Source organism: Catharus ustulatus, chromosome 9 (genome assembly GCF_009819885.2).
Source record: "Catharus ustulatus isolate bCatUst1 chromosome 9, bCatUst1.pri.v2, whole genome shotgun sequence".
Taxonomy (NCBI): domain Eukaryota; kingdom Metazoa; phylum Chordata; class Aves; order Passeriformes; family Turdidae; genus Catharus; species Catharus ustulatus.
In genome coordinates this window covers 20,236,607-20,258,900 of record NC_046229.1, presented here as the reverse complement: position 1 = coordinate 20,258,900, position 22,294 = coordinate 20,236,607, and the positions used below count along the sequence as shown (strand labels likewise).

The 22,294-nt window shown below is 36.2% G+C and overlaps 1 protein-coding gene across 5 annotated transcripts in view; it reads left to right on the top strand.

The window, feature by feature from the left end:
- The window catches only part of VCAM1 (vascular cell adhesion molecule 1), a 40,811-nt gene that overhangs the window by 5,972 nt on the left and 12,545 nt on the right, over positions 1-22,294 (top strand). Inside the window, exons 1-3 of one of the 5 annotated variants that reach the window (XM_033067747.2) lie at positions 3,759-4,776; positions 19,723-20,959; positions 21,381-21,478. The gene's annotated coding sequence lies outside the window, so the exon portion shown is untranslated. Of the gene's footprint in view, positions 1-3,758; positions 4,777-14,286; positions 15,343-19,230; positions 20,960-21,380; positions 21,479-22,294 lie in introns of those variants that run through there. The other 4 variants (XM_033067750.2, XM_033067746.1, XM_033067751.1 and 1 more) reach the window with 4 other exon arrangements.

The following is a 22,294-nucleotide window of genomic DNA, read 5'->3' as shown; positions in this document are numbered from 1 at the left end:
CCTGTACACATTCTGGAATAGCTTCATTTCAGGAGTGTCCTTTTCCATAAAAATATCTCTTTCAATTTGTCCTGTTTTATAAAGATAGTGATAAAATCTTTCAGGATTTGAAATGTTCAGCCATTTTAGCTCCTCCAGTGAGCATAACTGTGGTGCTTTCATTCAACAGAGCACTTCCCCTTACTCTAGATTAGTTTTTCTCAGTTTGTGGCATTATTTCTCTTGGACAGATTGAACGAAAAGGTTGGTATATTGCAACATGGGCAAAAAATAGCCAGACTCACTACTCTTTCTATTTTTTTATCCCTTCCACTGTGGCTACTAGCTCTTTTTTTTTTTTTTTTTTAAATGCTGATTAAATCAAGGCATAGAACTCTATTGTGTTAAAATAGTAATAAATAGAAACACCAAAATTATTAATTGTATAAAGTGTAAATATGAGCTTTCTGAATTTCACAGCAGATATCTTGCTTGGCTCTTTATTGTTTAATGTAACTGTTATGTACATATGAACATGATTAGGAGAGTCACATGCAGATTTAACAAATGATAGCTCTGGGCTGAATTAAAGGCATGAATTAATTTTCCTTTATCTCATGCATCATTAAATATTGCTGTCTACTGATTATCTATATAATACCTGTCACCTGATAGCAACCACGGTCGTTATGGTAATGTCAAGATTATAATTATAGTCCCTTCTGCAATGTAGTCATACTATGCTAAAAAAATCCTTGAGATGATAGTGTCCCATGCTTGGTATCAGCCCAAACACAAATAAATTTTGAGAGCGTTGAGGGGAAGATATTTTGTTACTGAGTTCTTAACATTCAAGAATTACGTACTTACATGTACATACATGTGTATGTAATAAAAAAATATGTAGCCTTTTGAACTATGGGTTTGTTTCATTTGAGATAGACGAAACTTGTCAGAACTTCATATCCCTTGATGAGCATCCCTTTGTCTGAGTTTGGAAATTTAGGAATATTTTAAAAATGGAATTATTGCTCAGAGAAATCTTGTTTCAGAGAAAGCATGTGTCAGAGTGGTAGATGAGCCCCATACCCTTTTGCAGTAGAGCACATGGTGTCCCAGATGTTTTGGCTGCTCCTCCCGAGGTCTCTGTTATGTCAGAGACTGGTGAGCCCTAATGCCGAGAAGCTGATCTGGAGATCAGGACTCCTGGGAGACATATGTTTACAAGACTGCACAAGGTTGTGGGTGACAGAGAAAGTGTGGCTTCACAGAGGATAAAATAGGTCTGGTTTATGTGTGACAGAGCTCTCAGAAAAAAAATTAAGTCACTATCTGTTAGCTTCTTCAGATTTTATTTATACAGATGGCCTATTTTCTTTTAGATTTCAGAGAAATTTTTCATTTAATTATAAAGAAAAAATGTTGTCTCATAAGTATACAAATGTATAAACAATCTCTTCCCAAATGTAAAAAAGGTTCTAGGAAAAGCATATTGAGGAATCTGTGTGAACGCAACTTGTGGAGCAAATAATGCAGAATAAAAACCTATTGTATAAATAATTTCATTCAGATAGTCTGTGGGCAAGCTTTAGGCAAGAATGTCCATGAAAACTGTCAGTGATGCCAAGGTTGTTGGTAGCTGTTAACCCAGGGTGTCTGATGCTGGTGGAAGCTGTCACAGTGCAGACAGCTGTGTCTGTTGGCTCTTTGGGAACAGGGCTGCTGAGCTGCAGCTGCTCTTTCACAGGGGCCAGCCAGTGATCTGAGTTATCCCCCCTCATACAAGCCCATTGGAAAAGGCCACAACTCCTGCCTCTCTCTAAGAGCTGCACATTTATGCCACCTTTACATGTTCAGTAGCCCATTTATTCTCATCTCTTTGCAGACTTAAGGTGGTTTATGTGGAAAGGAAAAAGAGCAGTGGAATCTCAATTAATTTGTTAATTATTTAGCGATTAAGACCTAAATATACCTTGATCATTTAAGAAGTTCTGTTGATTAGTAGGATTTAATGGAAAATCTTTATCTTGACATTCATTCTGAAAAAAAATGTTTGAAATATCAGTTGTTTTCCTCTTAGGCATTAACAGCATTAAGTACTTGTCAATCCGTAGTAAAAAGTTCATATAATGATGCCAGTGGAGGAACAAACCATGCTCATGGGACACAGCATGAAATATCTATCCCTCCTGGTAGTAACAGGCACAGCAGTGAATTAAAAAGAAAGATTTAGCAAGCTAGATTGTAGTCCAGCAGAAGCTGCCAAGGATGTTAGTCAGACCCAGACCTGGAAGAGACTCTTTGTGTTCTACAATTGCACTTCTTTTTCTAAAGTTATACCCTCAGGTATTAAAGGGACTGGATTTGTTGTATGCTTGCATAGCGTTAGGTCCTGCATATATTGCAAAGGCAAATAAAACCCAGGCATTTTTGATTCCGTGTGTATGCAAGGAATTACCCTCCCACCATCATGTGAAGGGAAGGATACTTTTTCTAGAATTTTTCCTTTCTAGGCACCTCAAGGAATGTTCGAAATTTTCAAATTGTTCTCCTTTGAAACCAGAGATTTTTCAGTAAGAAACAAATAGCTTCAGCAGTGTGTGAGGATTTAGCCACGCTGTACTTGCTGTCCTGTGAAGTGTGTAATAGTATTGGTATTTGTATGGTGCCAGAGCTTTCCCAAAGGCATTGGTAGCTTGCCTAGAACATCAGTAAAGATTATGATTTTCCCATTTTGAAGGGAAGCAGTAAGACCTATTCCAAAGGAAAATAGATTCTTTTGTCTCACATTTGGATTATCAAAGAAGAGTTTATTGTCAGGTTCCCCTAATTCAGCTGCATGTCTAGATAAATAGTCAGCTGACTTGATAGTTCTATAAATGATTGTTCCCTGGCCCTTCTTCTGCTACATCATTCAGCTGTGTTCCACACATGGAATTACTGAGGTCAGGAAAAGAGAAGCTAGATGGCACTATGGTCCAAAAGGACCACGTCCTGCTGGTGAACAGGGTGAAGTTGTGAGGGTTATCTGGTCTAAAAAGCCTCTAGAATTCAGTAGCTATCAGCAAAAACAGGGTCAGAAATTTTGAAGTGGAATTAGGGAGAGAACAGGCTGATACAATTAGTTACCGTTTGGGTTTTATAACACAACCAGACTTAAGCATATAAACATGGAAAATAAAGCAGATGTAAAATGGCTGTAAGATTGCCTACACAGATAAAGCTGTGAGAAATAGTTTCTTCATCATTGCCTTAACATAACTTAAACATATTTGTGATTTTTAAACATATGCTCAGATATTTCTGTTTATATACATTATTATTTATGGAAGTAGATAAGCTATGTACCACATATGTGCAATTACAGGAAATCAATGCACTCATCTGATTGGGTCCAGCAACCTAGTGGGGAAAAATAATCCACCCTGAAGCACTCATTAAACCTTCCTTTAATGACTTTAAGGATAGAGGTAAATGGACCTACACTACCAAAGTATACCTTTCATTCAAGCAGATATCTGGGACAGTTATGGTAAGAACTCATTAAGTTGTCTTTATATACATATATTTTTGCTATGATATGTCAGTTTCTATAATCTCTGCTTTTTACTGTTTTTAGGTAACAAATATATGTAATTCATCCATTTGAAAGTCAGACAAGAATATATTAATATAGCTTTTATTAAAATTGCAAGGCAAACCAAAACCTTTACCTAACCAGTAATTACTATTTAAGAGCACAAGTAGGCAGCTTAAGCTTAAGAACTCCTTAGAAAAATGCCAAAGTTATTAAAACACAAAACAAATAAACAAAAACATCTGGAAGCTTTGGAATTCTGCACAAGTAGGCAGTTTAAGCTTAAGAATTGCTTAGGACAATGTCAAAGTTGTTAAAACACACAAAAAAAAAATAAAATCATCTGGGAGCTTTGGAAGTCTGGGGAGGTCTTAATTTATGATTACTTTAAAGTCTCAACATTTGAAAGTAAATAGAACCCCATTAGAGAAACATCTGTAGTGAAGCCAGCCTCTAGGCTTTTTCATTTTTATCTTTTGCTTATGCAGTGAAGGGGTCTGCATTGCAGTATTCCATATTTGAACCAAGGTCTTTTGCTAAAGAAAGACTCCTGTTTTTTAGAGGAGTTCAATAGTTGTTGTCTTAGAGGTGAGGTATTGCTGTAAAATGTACACGAAGGTGCATCTGTCATGAAAGAAATGCAAAAAATAACTGATTTAGTAGGATTTTATCATGGCAGAAGGTAACAAAAAATACCATATTGTTCCTTCAGAATTCAGTATATCATTAATGTGACAGGAAGAGGTATAGATGAGCATGTAAATAATTTGGAAATGCTAGGAAAGCTTCAAGGTTAGTAGTTGCTAGGAAGACACTTGCAGAACTTCTGCAAATCCTGAAAAAAATAGGATGAGCAAGATGACTTTAAAAGCTTAATATAGCTACAGAATTTTAATGATCACACATTTGCAAGAGAGCATATAAAGGTCATTGAAGCAAATTCATAGAACAGCAGGCCTACAAGGACAGTGTTAAGGAACAAGCAGGAAAACAAACAGAGCAAAGAAGTCGGAACAAAGAGGAGAAAATGGGATCGGAAGGAATGGGAGACCAAGACATCTCCTTGGAAGTGAAAATGAGATAACGGACATAGTCAACACTGTCAAGAAAACAGGAAGTTTATGGAAGAAGCTTCAGGAGAGGCTGGAAGAGAAGGAATCATCTGTGGACAGAAGGCACAGTGGAGGAAGTTCAAAAGTTTGTAGAAGTTGTGTGAAGAGGTAGGTACACATTAATTTGTGAAGTGGGATTGCAAATTTGGAGAACCTAGTAGAAGGCTATTAGAGCAATCAGTGGTAGCAAAACAAATATCCTTTAGGTTAGCAAATACCAAAAAGTCAGTTACTTTTAACTTGGCAATCTGTTTAAAAGTAAGAAATCAAAGAAATTTATTTCACAGCAGTTGGGGTTTTTTTACATCTTTCTCCCTTTTTAAGATACACAGAATTTGCCAAATCCTACTTTATTGTGTATTTGGTGATTCCAGAGTCCTTTTTAACTCCTGTACTTAGTATCAGTATACTAGAAAGACATACTTGAAGTTTAAATGGGAAAAAATTACGCTTCCCGAGAGATGGAGAATGTAAAGGGCCTCCATCACCAAAATGGTGAAGAGGTGGGATTTAGGAATAAAATTCAGAGAAAATTATAACCAATCACTAAGTCTTTCCCTTCTATCAGCAACATGTGAAAAACTCTCGTTCCTGTTAACACCTTTAGAGACAACAATTACTTGCTGCTGTGCCCATTGACATGGAATACAGAGATGCTGTAGATTACCCAGGAAGGGGAGCACCATCCATCAGTGCTACCATTCCTCCAGCTTGTACTCAGACATGGCAGATCATGAGCCTTGTCCTTAGTTAACCATAGATTCCTGCTGCTTTATTAAAAACCGGCCTTAGTTTTTTAATATCTTTTATTAATTTATTTGGGAATCACACATTTTTTCCTTAGTGGGGACTGTACTATGCAGTTTGCCACTTGGTTCTGGACTTTGGAGAACTGACTTCAGGCTTCAGCATTCTAAATACCTAAGAAATATAGGAGAGCTGATATAGTACTTGTACAGCTGGGAATTTTGCTTTGTGCTGTTTCAGCAACAAGAAGCAGGACTGTCTGACCTGGCAGCATTTCTGTGGTTTTCTTTTTTTTCTTTTTGCCATTCAAGTGCTTTCCTCCTAGAATTCAAGGAAACTCATATTTTGGTCTTTTTGATGATGTGTCAAATCCTTTTAAAGTAGTGTGGATGTTGGCTGAACCTTCTGCAGGTTCAGTGTGTAGTGGCTGAACTGAATAGAAGCCAAGGAGTTCTCTAATGTCTATTATAAGTCAAGGGTCATGTTGTATATGGAGCAAAAATACATGTATAGTGACAGGAAGCAGAGTTTTCCCTATGTTTTAAATAAACAATAGCAGTTCAAATTCTAGTTATTGGTGATAGGAAGATCTTTTTGTTCTGTGAGATTTCTGTTTCCTGTGACACTCCATAAGGTACATCTCCTTCATGTTTGCTGGTATTATTTGTGTTTTCTAAATGTGTGATGCAGCACATTCTTAAAAATAACTGTCAACTTTGTATTTGTTTTCAAGAAAGTGCTGATACTAAATAAAATACTAATTTTGGATTGCAGCAACAGCCATAAAATAGCCACACTCAGCAAGAAATCCAGCATGACTGTTTGTGGATTTAGTGTTACAGGTGAACTGAAGATAGCATGAGTTGATAAATTTAATGTGCTTTGAATCTCTGAATATGTTTAAAAAAAAGTTCTAAACATTAATATTTTTAAGCTGCTCATCACACATGGAAACTCCTTATATTACTTCACTGTTCTTGTGTGAATTTATTCACAAGATGGTTCATCAAAGCAGTGTATTTTATGGGCCATATGATTATAAAATACTAGAAGTACTAGGATAGTTAAATTTTGGCTGGTGACTGTTCACAGGAAGTCCAAGCAGGGTCTATGAAATACGCCTAGAGCCTTGTGCGTCTTCTAGCAGAAGACACAGACAGTACATGAAAACATTAACATTTCTTGAAGTTGTTAATTGCTCTGAATAAACCAACAGGTATTTATTACAATGAAGATAATTTCTTGGAAATGCCAGGAGTGTATTAGAAATATACAACATTCCAGTAGGATGTTGAATAGGCTCTTCATTGACATGGCATTTTACAACATACTGATTAGAAGAGCAGATCAGAATTTCAGATAATTATTATGGATACTGAAAATCACTCTTCTGCCATAAAAATAGTTTATTGTAAATGAATTTCTTTAACGTCCTTGGAAGGTGCCAAACATGTTATGTTTATTTCTATCTGTAAATATATGCTTCCTTATTCCATTGCAAATTACATGACAAATTTCCAGTGCTGACTCAGTAAGTTAGTTGCCCTAATTCAGGTACAGGGTATCCCCAGGCTGCCTGCCCAAGGACTAAATGCAGCTTGCCCAAAGTTCCTCACTTATGAGCCACCTTTCTGGGAGCAGCAGCCTTCCTTCCTTCTGGACCCATGGTGTGGGGGAAGGACAGAGATTCCTGCTTGCCTCTCACTCTTCTTTTTGCTTTTCTTCTCTCTATTTTCTCCCTGAGTGTAAGGTTTGACCAGTACTGAAGTTCTAAGCTGCAGTATTTTTATTATCAGCAGGAATGTCTAAAAGCAACTTGCTCCAGCACAGGTGAGGACTAAAGGAAAGGATGAAAACGTTCATAACCAGTGTAAGAAGCCAGAGGAAGGAGCCTCGCCTCCCTGTGCCTGGTCTGTCTGCAGCATCTGCTTGAAGCAGGAGTTAATTTGACCAAGTACATTCCTTTTCTTTTTATTTCAGTTCTAGTCTAGTCTTGTGAAATACAAGAGTTCTTGCAACATAAAAGTTAAAGAAGGGACCAATATCTAACACAGATTACTATTTTGCTGAGTGGGAATAGTTACAAGCAGGAAGTTCTGGAACCATAAGGGCCCCTACAGATCCTCACAAAATATCCAGAATGCAAGAAGATTTTTCCGTATTCCTAAACATTGAACTCCACCATGACTATGGTATTAATATTATATAAAATATTTTGAAGTGATAATGGATGCAAAGGGGATTTCCATTTCCTCTCTTTTACAAGGGTATTTCCACAGATTTCAAACCCTCATTAAACAGTGTCTGCTCTAGTACATATGTACAAAACATGTTCAGAGCTCTTAAGATGTGATTGCTGTAGTAAAAGTTTGCTGGAGATTTTTTACACAAAGTCTGTGAGCCTCTGAGTTCATTGCTGAATGCTCTGCCAACTAAAGGAATAGTTTATTGCATTTTTATACCTCCAGTTACAATTCTTATTTAATAGCAGTAAGGATTCTTATAGCAAAATATTTAAGCATATATGAGGCTTCCATTACACAGTTAACTGAAACTAATACCCTCTACTCATGTTATGTATATACTTCAGTATTTTACACAACTAATAATCAGAAATAAGTACCTGTAAAGTGGCATTTAATTTTGCTTTCGGTTTTGAGATTCTGCAGTGTGCTAAGAGCCTACACTGAAATTAGTATCAAGAATTTTTAATCCTATCTTGTTTTGTTTCATTTTACAAATAGTGTGTTTTATCATTTTTTTTTTCTTTTTTCTTTAGTCTCCTGGAGTAGGTTTTAGTTTCGATATCTCAGAAATTTTTTTCCATGTTTCTCAGTAGGTGGGGGCATTCCAACAGATTCTTTCCAAAAGAAAGAATAGTAGGAAATCTTTATTAATTGTACTGATTTTGTACAAAGAAGTAACTGACTGACTGAGCAGGAACTAGGTGAGAAAAGAACAATAGTGTGAGCACACAATACTAAGAAATAATATAGGGCTAGATTTGGGAAGTATTTGGAGCAAGGAGTTTGAGAATTTACATATTACATACGTAATTTACATCTTTTACAGTTGTGATAGTTTTAACTGTCAGGGAACCTAAACTGCAGGCTACAGTCAGTAGAGTCTGGAACCATAGCTTGTGAAAATCTGGTCATCTGAGTGATCTTGCTAACTTTTTCCAGGTGCTGGTGAGGAAATGTGTGCAAAGGCATAAGAAAGGTGTTCAGCTAAGAGATTGGCTGCAATTCAAAGTAAGAAATGCCTTTTGGAAAGGAAATGAGAACATTCAGCATGTGATTTTGAGAGGACTGGAAAAAGTCCCATTACCAATTATGGTGATAGGAAATCTGAGACCTGTCAGTGTAGAAGAGAGTCTTTAAAGAAAATAGAAGCAGTTTTGAAGTTAACCTCTGATTAACTGGGAAGAGAAAATAAATATGCAAAGGAAAATTGGGTGTGCTGAAATTAGTGTATAAAGGTGCAGGTGATTTCATAATTAAGAAGAAAGATAGTAAAACTGAACTCTGAAAATAAGATGAAAAACTAATTACCAGAAAGAAGAATTTCAGAATAACTTTTAATTTACTGGTAACTAAAAAGAAATTGAAAGAGGAGAGAACAGGTACTTAAAAGATGATACTGCAAGAAAGCTTCAGAAGTTTTATATACCTGCTGTGACTTTAAATGCTAGCACTTTGAATTATTCTACCATGGGAGGGTAACCAGTGTTTCGTATTTTACATATTTGTAAAGACAGAGTGTCAGAGCAAGTTGCCTTATTCAGCAGATTCTCCTCATCGTTCTAGGTTGTTGTTTGCCTGGACAAACGTCCCCAGCAGTTGCACAGAACCAGAGGATGCTGGGCCCGTAATAATCAAGAAGGAAGTATAGACATGTGATAGTGAAGGAGGAAATATTTTAAGTTCCTTTGAGTCTGAGACCAATTTTGTTTATCTGGAGATCTGTATACTTATGAGAGCATTGTGTAAATACCTTACAAACAGTAGCATGTAAATTGTTTCAGTGCTTTGCACAGCTGTGCTTCCTCAGTTTTGGCCTCATCAAACTAACTTGGGGCATTTGCCATTGCAGTATTACAGAAGTTCTTGGCAGAGAGGGAGCTTCCCAAGGGTGCATTTCTCTTTGTAGCTATCTGCTTGTAAGATACAGGGGTTTTACGTATTTGTGCTCATTAGATATTTATACTGTGACTTCCACTGCCATACTTGGAAGGCATTTGCACAACTGCAGAGTGCCAAAAGAAGAGCAAAAGGAAATTATTGCACATAAAACTGTGTATATTGTAAACATGTTAAAAGGCAGGCTGTTATTTTTGTCATTGTATAGCATAGCTTGTTGTTCATGGGATGTCTAACTGGCAGTGATTGGTACCACAGCTAGTTGCAGCAGAAGAGTCTAACATGAGAGTCTGAAGTTTAGCCTCATAGCATACCCCAACCGAGTTTGAAAAAGGAGATAATAGTACCCAGAGAGTCATTAAGGTTGGAAAATACCTCCAAGGTGAAATCTAACCTTTGAATATTCTCTTTTAATACCTCCAGAGCATATATTTTTGTGTGTTTATTGTAATCTTTTAATGGTAAAAGATATTAGCTTATCTGATACTAAACAGGCCAAATTTCAGTACTTCTTCCCTTTTGTAACTCCATACTACAGGTGTTACATCACACAAAATCCCTCACAGTTAGGAATCACTACTGAATCTAAATTCTGCCCAAGATTTTTCTCTCCATAGTCTGATTGGTGTTCTTTGCTTGATGAGCTCTCTGGCTGGATTTTTAATGGTTAACTGTAAGATTTTCTAGTAGGAGCCCAAAGAAACTTGTGCTGTGGAGCGTCTCACAGCAGGCACTGCTGGCTGCTTGGGTTCAGGCACCTGGGTTCTCCATAGGTGCTGGGCTGTTATTTTTGAGGCCCTCCTCATCCAAACTTCACTGAGCTCGGATTTATTGTGTTTTATAAGATGGCTTGCCACAGAACAGTTCTTTATCAGGCCCATTTCTAAAAAACAAGTTCTTTTCTCATGTAACCAAAGAACTCTACAGGTGTGGTGTTCCAGGGACTAAAATCGCAGTCTCTGCTCGGGGGTGTCATTTCCCTTGAGCTGTCTGGAATTCAGAATCACTAAGTATAGCAAAACATGGGAACTTCTGTCAAGGGAAATTGCTGAGAATCTGCGTCTTGCTTGATGTTCTTTCCTTGTAGAAGTGGTTGTGGATGAAGGAAATGTGGATGGGACAAAATGGGTGTTACTTTTCATGTAAAAAATATTTGGAAGCTGGATATGGCCTAAAGCTGTTTTTTCTGTGGCTCTGTTATTATGTCTTCTTTTTTTTTAGTCTGTAATCTCAAAGCATTTCCTCATAATCATGAGGATATTACAGCAATTCCTATTAGTAACAGGATTTAAAAACCTTCTCCTCCCTTGGAGCTTATTCAGAAGATAATAGATGTACTGAATTGAACACATGTGTTTATATTGTACCTAGGCCAACATACTTGATGTAGATCACCAAAACGTGAAAGAAACTGCCACTGATTAATTTATTGATGTTTTCTACCTGCTTCTCCGGAGCACCTCAACTCTATTAACTTTGATTAACTAAGTTAAAGAACTAAATTTTCAAAGTAATGAACATTCCTTGCTACTCTAAATAGAACAAATGACAGTGTTCAGTAACTTTAATTAAGGCTAAATGAGACAAAGTGCAGGTACAAAGAGTCTTTATAGTCCAACCCCTCACCAGGTACCACAATCTATTTATCTCTTCTAGTACAGAAATGGAATGCTTCCTGGGGGAAAAAAATGTATGTGGGAACATAGAAACATACAAACTTCAGTTATCTTATTTCCCATTTTCTGGTATGTGGATTTGCAATCTTAATAGCAATTTTAAATAAAATGTCTCATTGCAGAAGTTCCTTCCTAGTGTGTCATACTGACAGAGACTGTGGGACTGCAGCCCCAGCAGACCTGCTGTGCTGTTGACCTACAATGCAGGTGCACTTAGGACTACTCTGGACACATGCAAGAAAAAGCTGAGACAGGTTTGCTTGCTCTGAAGGATTGATGGAGTTTGTGTTTGGTCTGGCCATGCACCATACTTGGATAATACCTCCATTTGGAAATAACTGAAGTTTTTGATAAAAAAAGATTAAACCAGTAAAAATTCACAGAGTTGTGAGTGTTTTAAGGAACATTTTAAAATAAGGAATGTGAACAGCTGTATGTTTTGGGATGCAAGATATTAAAAATTACTTTGTAAGATTAGCATTTATACCATGACATCTACTGGGGCCTTTGCTATGACCAGTCTGCTTTCTACAAAGTTTGCTAAAATACTGGTGATGTAGTTTTAAAATCTAAATGGTTGAATGACCAAGAATTGTAAAACACATTTTCTGCTGTATTTGTAAAATACGGATGTACACAGGCATTAATATGTGTAGAAAATGATCAAGATTCAAAGCTTAACAGATTGAAAAAAAATTTTAAATATCAAAAGGGATGTTGAGTACTTTCAGATTTTATCTAGGACATCCTTCTGTAGTGATTTTTAAGGATGTTGGTAGTATGGAAAATTCATGCAATCAGGTGGAGTTAAATAGGGGTGACAATTTCAAAATAATCTAAATTGCCAGAGGATATCTCAAAGCCAAAAAAGCCTTTGTAGGAAAGATACAGTAATTCATTCCCATCAATATGCTTTATCTCATGAACTGTAGAGATAATGAGTAAGGACTGGTGAGGCACCTTTTTTTTTTTTTTTTTTTTGGTTTGGTTTGGTTTGGGTTTTTTTTTTGTTTTTGGTTTGGTTGGTTGGTTGGTTGGGGTTTTTGTGTTTTGGAAGCATAGAGGTTTTATGGAAGTCTGAAAATCTGAAAATCAGTGCAGTAATGCAGGAGTGCAGGTCTAAGTGGCTTTCATGCTGTTGCAACCCTGACTTCGAAAACTATTGCTTGAGATGTCAGGAAAAAATAATATAGTAAGCAAATTAAGAGATTCTAGAGAAAATCTTATTTTACATCTTTATTCAGAGAATTCATATTTTACAAGAAAAAAAAATCTGAGATCATTTTAAAGTCTTCCAAGATCTTTGGCATAACCTGGAAGGGCAGTACTTTCTAGACATCTCTTTTCCAGGTTTCTTACAAGCCTGACTCAGTCTCTTTTAAACAAAGAGAGAAAATGGGCTAGAACAGAGATATGCCTTGGAAGGGACCCTGAGATGAATTTTGTTTAGTCAAATGATGTCAATACAGATTTGACTATGTAATTTTTTTTTGTTTCTACATATAGCTATTGATGTGGGAGTTTCTAAGAAAGTGTTTTGATCAATAGTCATCTTCCCTAGAACAAGTTTGGAAGTACAAAGCTCCTCCATTTCATTAACAGTATTTGATCCGTGACTAATTGCTTTTATCCTGTGAAGATGTGTTTCTGTAAATGTATCTTTATGGTTTCAATGAGTGTTTTTAAAGTCTATAACTAACCCTATAGCTGTATGAAAAAAATTCTTCAAGGACTGGATGATGAGTTTAGTTCAGTGGTTCAGTTTTCCCTTTTTTGTGTGTATTTTTAAGGCTTTTAATTATTCCTGTAGGATCTCAGAAACATGAGGTATCCCCCAGTGAAAAAGAGAAGACGAGTTCTTAACTCAAGAAAGTTCACATCAGGTTCTAGTGGCATGTAACAGTGGTCGGTTTGGACAGACTTCACAGCTGGATGAAAGCTTAATTTCAGTGGCAGATTTACAAACAGGACGTAGGGGCTGTAATGAGATGAGCTGCATTAAAGAAAATCTATTAGCATTTAGCATCAGTAGCTGAAGTTTTGAAAAACAGGAAACTATTTCAGGATGGAAACTTCAGAGGCACCTAATGCTCTTTAACATAATTGTGTGAATGCTTGTGTTTCTGTAACATAGTTGGGGTTTATTATTTTTAATGGAAGGCTCTCCCTCCCTTTGCTCCCTAAAAGGCTGCATGAAAAAAAGTTTAGAGGGAAACTTCCACTGACCTATTGCATTGTATTGTTTCTTCCTAGCAAAGGCTGCTTTTCTCGGCAGTCATTCATAATTTTGAAGTCCTTCCAAAGGAAGACAAGGCACTTTGAATTGGAGCAAAAGAATCAAAATTCAATGGCTAGTGCTAATCCTTGCCAATAATTTCCTGAAGTTACTGCAAATAAAGAACTTACAATTGCCACCTGTTTGGTGGCACAATTTACAGGGCCCTTATTAAGAAAGACTCATGGACATTTGTATGGCCAAATCATTCTGGTCACACATTTCTCCATAGAGAAGCAAATAAAAAATTTTAATGCCTCTCAACTGCCTTAATTTTTCTCCCTAAATAATAATAATAATAATAATAATAATAATAATAATAATAATAATAATAATAATAATAATAATAATAATAATAACTATTATTATATTATTATTATTATCTATTATGCATTTCTACATGACAATGCTGATAGAAATATATATATATATATACACATGTATATGAATATAAACTAAAAGACCCCAACTATAATAATATTATAAGAAATATAATATTTTATGCAAGGAAAAAACCCAGGATATTTAAAGCAACTGGGTGCCTGCATCAGGGAGATGAAGTCTGTGTTCCATTGGAGAACACACATGACAGTTACATCAAGGTGTTTATTTGTTTTCAATTTATGTTTTTCAACCATGTTTTAAAGAGAACTAAAATTAAAAATTACTTCCCTAATTGCTCGTATATGGATTTTGTTGTGCCCTGTAGAGAATACAGTACTTTTGAAGATTGATGTAATTCAGGATATAGATACATTGGTTCAACATTTGAGTTGTCTAGAAGGATTCCGACAGAACTTGGAATACTGAAGCATTTTCTCTCCTTTTGCTTCTACAGATAAGTCTTAAACTTTCCTGTGTAGTTCATTCACAGTGTTTTCCATTTCCTTTGAGCTTATTAGACAAGTCAAATGAGTTTCCATTAGAAGGAGTAGTCCCTGGCCTCCACTTGCATGCGTGCAAACAACTTGGTGATATTGGCATTCACCTGCAAATTGAGAAAAGCATTTTTAAATTAACTGAGATTTAAATACACCTAAGATGATTTGAGCTATAAATTCCCTGTTGTGTAGAAAATGGGACTAACAAATTCATTGTTAAAATGAGTCTTAATCCTGGCAAAATAGATGCAGATATAGCATTTTTGTGGCACCAGGAAACAAATTTGTGTTTATGTACCTTGAATAAAGGTAGCGTGCAAAAGACATTTTCAGGAGTAATCTGCGGTGCATCCATAAATTGCCAAATTAACCTTAAATTCCTTTTTAAAAAAAATATCTTTTAATCTACCTTTCTTTAGCTTATTTCAATTAAAGATCAAATGTAAAGGCAGCTTGAATGTTATAAATATCACAGCATAGATGAAACGAGGAAGATTAAGTTTTTAATCTGAAGATTAGCATGAACTGTGATTTAATAAGTCGGAATTCCTCTCATTTCCAGTCAATGTTTTGTATTTCCTTGATTTAAGTATGATTTCTGATACTGATACTGTCTGATTATATGATAATTTGTGGGTGGGGAACTTTCGGGAAGTTTCTTCCTGTCTTCAGAGATAAAAAGTTCAAATTAGACAAATTTATATGCACCAGTATTTTCCAGTGCATTGTTCATTCTGAATGGATTATGACTTTTAAAACAATTTTGTGGTTTTTCACTGTTGATGGAATAATAATTGGAGGAAAGTAAGACAAGCTAAAGAAAGAAGTGATACCTCAAATAAGGAGACATAATCTCAGCAAATAAGAAAATTATTTAAAGGATTGCACAATGAACTTTGCTGGTTACGAGCAGTCTTCATCTTCTGCTGAAGCCGCTGATGTTGACTATTGCTGTAAGTTAGACATTGGACCTAAGTAAAGGCAAATGTGGGAAATGATCTGTTCCTCAGGCGGATTTTGCCAGAGCACACTCCAGTTTTGCACTTCTGTTCTGAGAATGATGGGTGTCTCTGTCCAGGTGGCCAACTTTGGCAGGATGATAAATCAATGTTCTTTCTTCTGTGTCCCAGAGGAAGCTTGGAGGAGGGAAAATGTCTTCCTTCCAGGGGATATTTGCCTTTGCCATAGTGATAGAAAAAGCTGATGAATAAATCAGCCAGAGAAAACCAAAACAAAACAAACAGCCAGAAGGGTCAGAAAACTTATGGCAAAGGAAAAAACAGTGAGAATATTGTATGTGTCAGGACTCTGGTTGCCATTTCATAAACAACCTTCTTCCTATTTATGTATAATTTACTTGAACATCCTGTTTCTTTCTTCATCCTGTGTGTGACTTTGGGATTTTGAAAAAGGCTGAAGCCTTAGAAAGGTTTCGTCTATTGTGTATTGGGAGAAGGTGGAGGCCTCTGTGCTAAAATTGAGAAATGTTTAAAGAGAGATAAGAGATGCTATTATAATGCTAAATGCCAACTTTCTCCCAAGAGGAGAGTGGAAAGAAACACCAAAGAAAGAAAAGTGGTTTTGATTATAAGCATTAGAGATTTACTATTTCATATATTTAATTTGAAACATCTTTGCATTTTGAGATCAATTTTGACATGATTTTCAATCTGTTTTGCAAAGCCAACTTGCACTCTTCAAGTAAAGATGTGTATTCCTATGATAAAATTTTTAAATTTTTGTGCTGTGGCAAAGACAACCTTCTTCTGTATCCATGCTTCATGCTTGAGCCTGCATCCATGCATGCTTATGCTGAGTGGCCCAGCATAGCGGGAGCTCTCTGAATTCTGATGTTCCTCATTATTTCAGTTACACCAATCCGTATTGCAAAGAAGTAAGGAAAGCAGCTCCTGGGCCTTTCAGTCATTCCAAATGTGGTGCTTTCAGGGTTAAAAAATCATTTACACAGATGAAGAGAACAATGCAAAGTCTAACAGTGTATCTTGAAGATTCTCTGTTTGAGTCCATTGAGCTGTAGACTAGGCCAGAGTGCAAACCTAAGTAAGAAGGTGACATGATTAATTTAGGAAAATCCTACATTTACAGGTGGGTGCCAACAGGCAGCTCTGTGACACTTTTACTGCAAAGTCAGCAGATGGTGACACAGCCAAACAGAGGCAGCAGCACTGATATGGCCTGGGTGCAATGCGCTGGCAGGCAGCAACAGCTGTGGGACAATTCAAAACTTTGGCAGAGGCTCTATGCAAAGCTGGGATGCTAAGAAGAGCTCAGTTGATAAAATTCAGTGGCGTTCAGAAATGACAGAGCTTATTTTGAAGTTGCAGGAGAAAAATGTTTTGCAGTAGTAGTGCAAGAGGAGAGAGAGTAAAGCAGCAGAACTGGTTTTAGAGTGGCAGAACAGAGCAGGTGATTTCTAGTTCTAACTGGAATAGTGTTAGTTGATATATTAATTTCTGTCTTTCTGTGCTGTTTAGGATAAGTTTTAAAAGGCTGCAAGCTTTAGAAATATGTCTGTAAAGTCGTATTTCTAAATCTCTTAGATATTTTTCAAATTTCATTTGTTCATAGATTTTTCTTGTATTGAATTATGGTCTCGAATATACAGACTCAATGCAGTGACCATTTGTTTCTGAGTCCCTGTGTAAGCAACTGTATCCCTTGTGCTTCCACCATTCTCAAGATTTTATCTTTTAATCTGCTTTTGGCCTGTGTCAGGGGTGGGATTCTGACTTGAAAAAATTCTGACTGATCCACTGTAGGTATATTCTGTCCATCTCTGTCTCCTTTGTAAGAACTAGACTGATGAGCACATCCAAACAGGATTTCAGTTCCCAAAGACTGGAAATGGGGAAATGGGAATGAAATCTCAGGTACTAGCCAGCTTCTAGCCTACTTTCCATTACTCTTACCAAGGTTTAGAGGAATAATTGACTAGAAAAACCTTCTTTCTCTTGCAAAATCAAGCCTTTCTGTCAAATGCTTTGGTGTACACAAGTGTACACAAGTGTGCTTCTTTTAATATATACTGGAAAAGAGAATAAGCAGATAGTTCTAAATGTAAGGGAGAAACAGCAGCAGCACTTAATTATGAAAAAGTTTCCTTTTGGCAAGAGAAATTAAAAAGTGTAACCTCCAATGCAAAACATTAATGTATTTTGTAATATGTGGAAATAATAATAAGATAATAGGAATATGCTTTACAATATTTTTTATCTTATATGTGCTAGCACCATTTGTCCTTCCATTTGAGCTACTTCATAAGAAAAACGTTTTCCTGAAATACATGAGATACTGAAGCAAGACTATTTAATAATGTTTTCAGAATTTTCCTTAATACCTACTTCCTGTTTTCCATTTCTTCTGTTTTTTGTTCTTTTATCTATTTGCATTATTTATTGTGTTTTGTGCAGCAATGGTAAGTGATTCCTAGTTTTTCAAGAAAGATTTTAAGTTTTAGCATAGGAAGAACTTATCATATTTAAAAGCAATTGTTTTAACACTCTTTCAAATAGCTCTCAATATGTGGACCCTGGAAATTTTACAAATAAACTTGTGGCAGAGTCTAATATTCATGCATACCTTGAGTAGTAAGTTTCTCAGGGAAGAACCTGCGAAATTTATGTAAAGCACTGTTACATTGGCAGGAATGGCAGATTTCATTTCTCTTTAACAGCAAGATTTTAAAACTGCTTTGGGCTCCTGGGTAGTTCCAGCATGCTCATACAGGAAGCATCAAGCTGCTCTCACTGTTACTGAACACTTCTGTGTTTTGTAAAGCCAGACGTGGCAATCCAGGCTGCACTCACTTTCCCTGCAGACTCTTGACATTCCATGAGCTCCAGAGAGCTCTCTGAATAATGTAGAGAGAGGTCTTGCTTTTGAGACACAGCCAGCAATTGCAGCCAAGGTGAAACTGAAGTTCCGATCACATATAAGTTAGGCTTGCACTGTGTTTAACCCTCAGTGACTTTAAGGAGTTACAATGAAATTGTTGCAACTGATGTCACTCTGTAGTCATGAGATTACCAAGAAGTCACAGACAACTTCTTACTTGGTTTTATGTCCTATTTCTTCTAATTAGATCCTGACAGGATTTCCAGTTATTCACAGTGGTTTGCCAGAAAAGTGCTATTCACACTCAAGTCCCTTAGGTAACTGTTTTTGCCAGTCAATACACTAACGTGGTTGTCTGAGTTTTTGCTTTAATTTTTTGTCTAAAACAGCCTTGGAAGGATAAGCTGAGTCTTAAATGGCACATTATAGAAATCCTTATGATAACAGCTTAGTGCCATAATATGCATTCATTGAAACATTAGATTTCATTAGGAAGAGTAAGAAAATAAAAGATCAAGGGAAGTTTACAAGTGATTCACAAAACCAGAACTGACTTCACAAGGAATGTTGTGCAGGATTGTCATCTCCTCATTTATTCACCTTTATAACCATCAGCAGCTTTAGTCTAAATTAGTAGCGTTTATCAGCTGTACAGTCCTTTCAAAAAATTAGAAAGCAGTTGTTTCTTTTATTAAAAAAGGAATATGGTGAGCTAGTAGGAACTATTAAATAGTGCAGATTAATTTAATAATTGCTTTCCTCCTGGGTAGTTACGGAGTTTTGAACATATGCTCTGCTTACTTTTCTATCTTGTGATAAATTTCTCTTCATTCTTGTAATCATTCTGTGCTATAGACTTGACCTGAAAATTTATCCTCCTTTATATTAAATGTGCAAATATTGTAGTAATCGTTAAATAAAATTTTATTTATTAATTTTCCAATTAATATATTAGAAAAATAAATTTAAAATAAATATTCCTATTAATAAATACAATGTGCAGGATAAAGGGAAACAATTTTTCTTAAATTGTCTGAAATCCTAAATTGTTGATACACTCTATTTGCTATGTAACAGCACATTTTGTGAAACCATGAGCTACAGCAGGATCCATATGCTGACCTTAGAGATAGAATGAAAATCTCTTCATGCCACAAAAATTCAATAGTCATGGCACAAGACACCTGAGAGTGCAAGAAAAGCAAAATCAGCAACTGGATCTTGGTGCCACAGCAGATGAGTCAGTGTAATAAAATATAAAAATAAATCACCTATAGGCTGATGGGTTTGTATCAAACACTTTAAATCAGTGATACAGAATTCCTGGAGTGTATTTCTTTTTAGTGTGAAATATTTGTATTACATTCATTAAAATAATCTGGGAAACTCAGTGTAAGATGATTTGCTTAAAATCGTAATGAATTCACCCTCATGCATCTCTGGAAATTTCCTGTGCCTGGATCCTGATGGTCTTGCAGATCCAAGTCACCATGCTACTGATATCCTGGGTACTGAAAGGTGCAACAGAGGTAAGTTTAATCTCGAGCTCATGAGCCTATGACAACTTAACTGGTTGATCCTTGATCCACAAAAGGATCTGCTTTTAAAACATTGCTTTGAAACAACACTGCTCTTAAAACATTTCTGTCTTCTTTATCTGTTGGCAACTGTGGGTTGCACAGAATTGTTTCCCATTAGGATGTCCCAGCTTCCAAGTGAAAACCCTGACAGTAGGTTCATGGTCATCTCCCTTAGCAGTGGTTTCATTCAGCTGCAAGTGAACCACGTAGGTTTGCCTGGAGCTGAGCTGAGCTGTTGAATGAGAGCTGCCAATATCGTTCCTCATGGTGTGGAGCTAACTATAGTAAGAAATTAACTCAAGGCAAAATTTATCCAACCAAGAGGATCATTAAACAATCTGTTACTTATGATTTGATATTCACAAACAATTACTGGGAAATTTCAGGAGAGTTCCTTGGCTGAGAAGTATCGAAATGTTGGAAGTCAGGTATTTCTCATACTAATTCAGCACAGACTTTTATCCTGCCTGAGAGCAATTTCAAACATGTGACACATTTCTCAAGTTAACTCTCTTATCACTAGACAGTAACATGGTCTGTGATAAAAGGTGACAGAACCATGAAAGTCATTCTTGCTCAGTTGTCTATATCAGACTACAAGGGCAGGGGCTTTGATGCCTAGCCAAGTAATTGTCTGGGAAGGGGAAATAAATTCCAGTAACTCACATCTTTCTTACCTTTGCCTGTTGAGAAAAATTCAGCTACTTATGGTTTTTATCACTTAGCCACTCCTACTTTGGCATATTCCTTTTGTAGAAGTGTTAACAAACAAAGCAGTTAAGATGATACCTAACTGTGTAGGGGGGAAAAAAAGGAAAGAGATAAAAAGTCCAAGTAACAAACCAGCATGTTTTTTATTTAAGATAGAGCACATTCAAGAGACAAAAGCAAGGTGCCAGATCCTTAACAGAGTTGCAGCTGGTTTTGAGCATCAGCTGATTTATCAGTATGTGTACAGACACACAAACATACGTATTTTGCTGCTGCAAAATGCTTTAATGCTTTCTCATGAACACTTGTCATTTTGACTTGATGGAAATAAAAATTGGTTCATTCCCAGTTGTTTTTATTTAGAAGGTCAGTGTCTTCAGGACTTCCCGTCCACTTCCAGAGAGGGAAAGGTGACAAAATCTAGGTAAAAGAAAGATGTCCTTTGTCTGTGTATTTAAAAAAATAAATAAAATTAGCAATCCCTATAATTCCTACCTATAAGGAAGATTTAAAAATTATGAATCTTGAATCCTGCAAAGTTAAGTAATTTAATTCCTTTCTGACATCTGTGTAAAATTTCTACCTGTTAGTGAGCCAGTCCACTGGGGGACAAAAAAGATAACATTTCTATGACACAAGGCAGCAAAAACACACAGCCAAGCACAGTATTTCAGAATATGAACCACTCTAGGAGAATAAAAAAATATATTCTGGAAGATAAGCTGAAGGATAATCAATTAGTAGCAGTGCAGTTTTCAGTAGCCTGTCTAAGAGAATCCAAGTTCTGTATTTCTTGCAAGTCTGTTACAGATCTCGCTCTCATCATTCCCCTTTTTGTTCCTTAGTGCATAGAGACATCCATGAACCTCATGACTGAAGAGCAGGAAGGATGTGGGAAACAGGGAAGTGGCTGATATACAAGTGTATTGGAGAGCTGCTGCAGGTGAGTAATAAAAGAGTTTGGTCAAAAAGTTCTTCCCAACTGTCTTGATAAGCTTCTTCTGACCATGTGAAATACTGCCCTTAATAAAGTACATAACAAGATTTAATGGTATTGAAATTTCCTGTGGCATGTTGGGGGAATTACGTAACTTGCTTGTATTCCTTCTTAAATATTTTCATCTGACTTTTACTTGCCATATCCTAGGTTCTGGCTATCATCTGCATATTGACCCAAAACCCACTTTGTTTTTTCACTCTGTCCATTTTGAATAAGTTTTGTCTAAGTTTTTTTTGTTTGTTGTTTTCTCCAGTGAGAACAAATGATTTTGATATGCCTTGGTATATTCAGATCAAAATTATAATGAAACTGGAGTCTTGCTTCAGAATTCCCAAAGAGATTTTGAATACTTCAAGGCTTATATTTGAATTTGACTCTTGTTATACATTAGATAGTATTTCAGGAGGGAAACTTCTTTTTGCCTATGTCACTATGAAGACAATAGGAGCTCAGCTATCCAAACTAATGAAGTTTGGCTTGGAATACAAAATCTGTCACTTTCAAGGCTCTCCAACAGTTTCGGTTTTAGATCCAGCACCACTAAAATCTTACTTTCAGTTTTTTAGAAATTAAGTCTGGAATTTCCACAGCATGTTTCTTTGCCAGTAACAAAAGACTAAGATTAAAAGTAGGGACTTTTTTCTCTAGTGGCTTTTATTTATTATTAGATTAAATTTTTGTTCTTTCTGTGAAGTGGACAATGCCTCTTAATACAAGAAAATAAGAAATTAGCTATTCTGTAGTCTATGCAAGTTATCA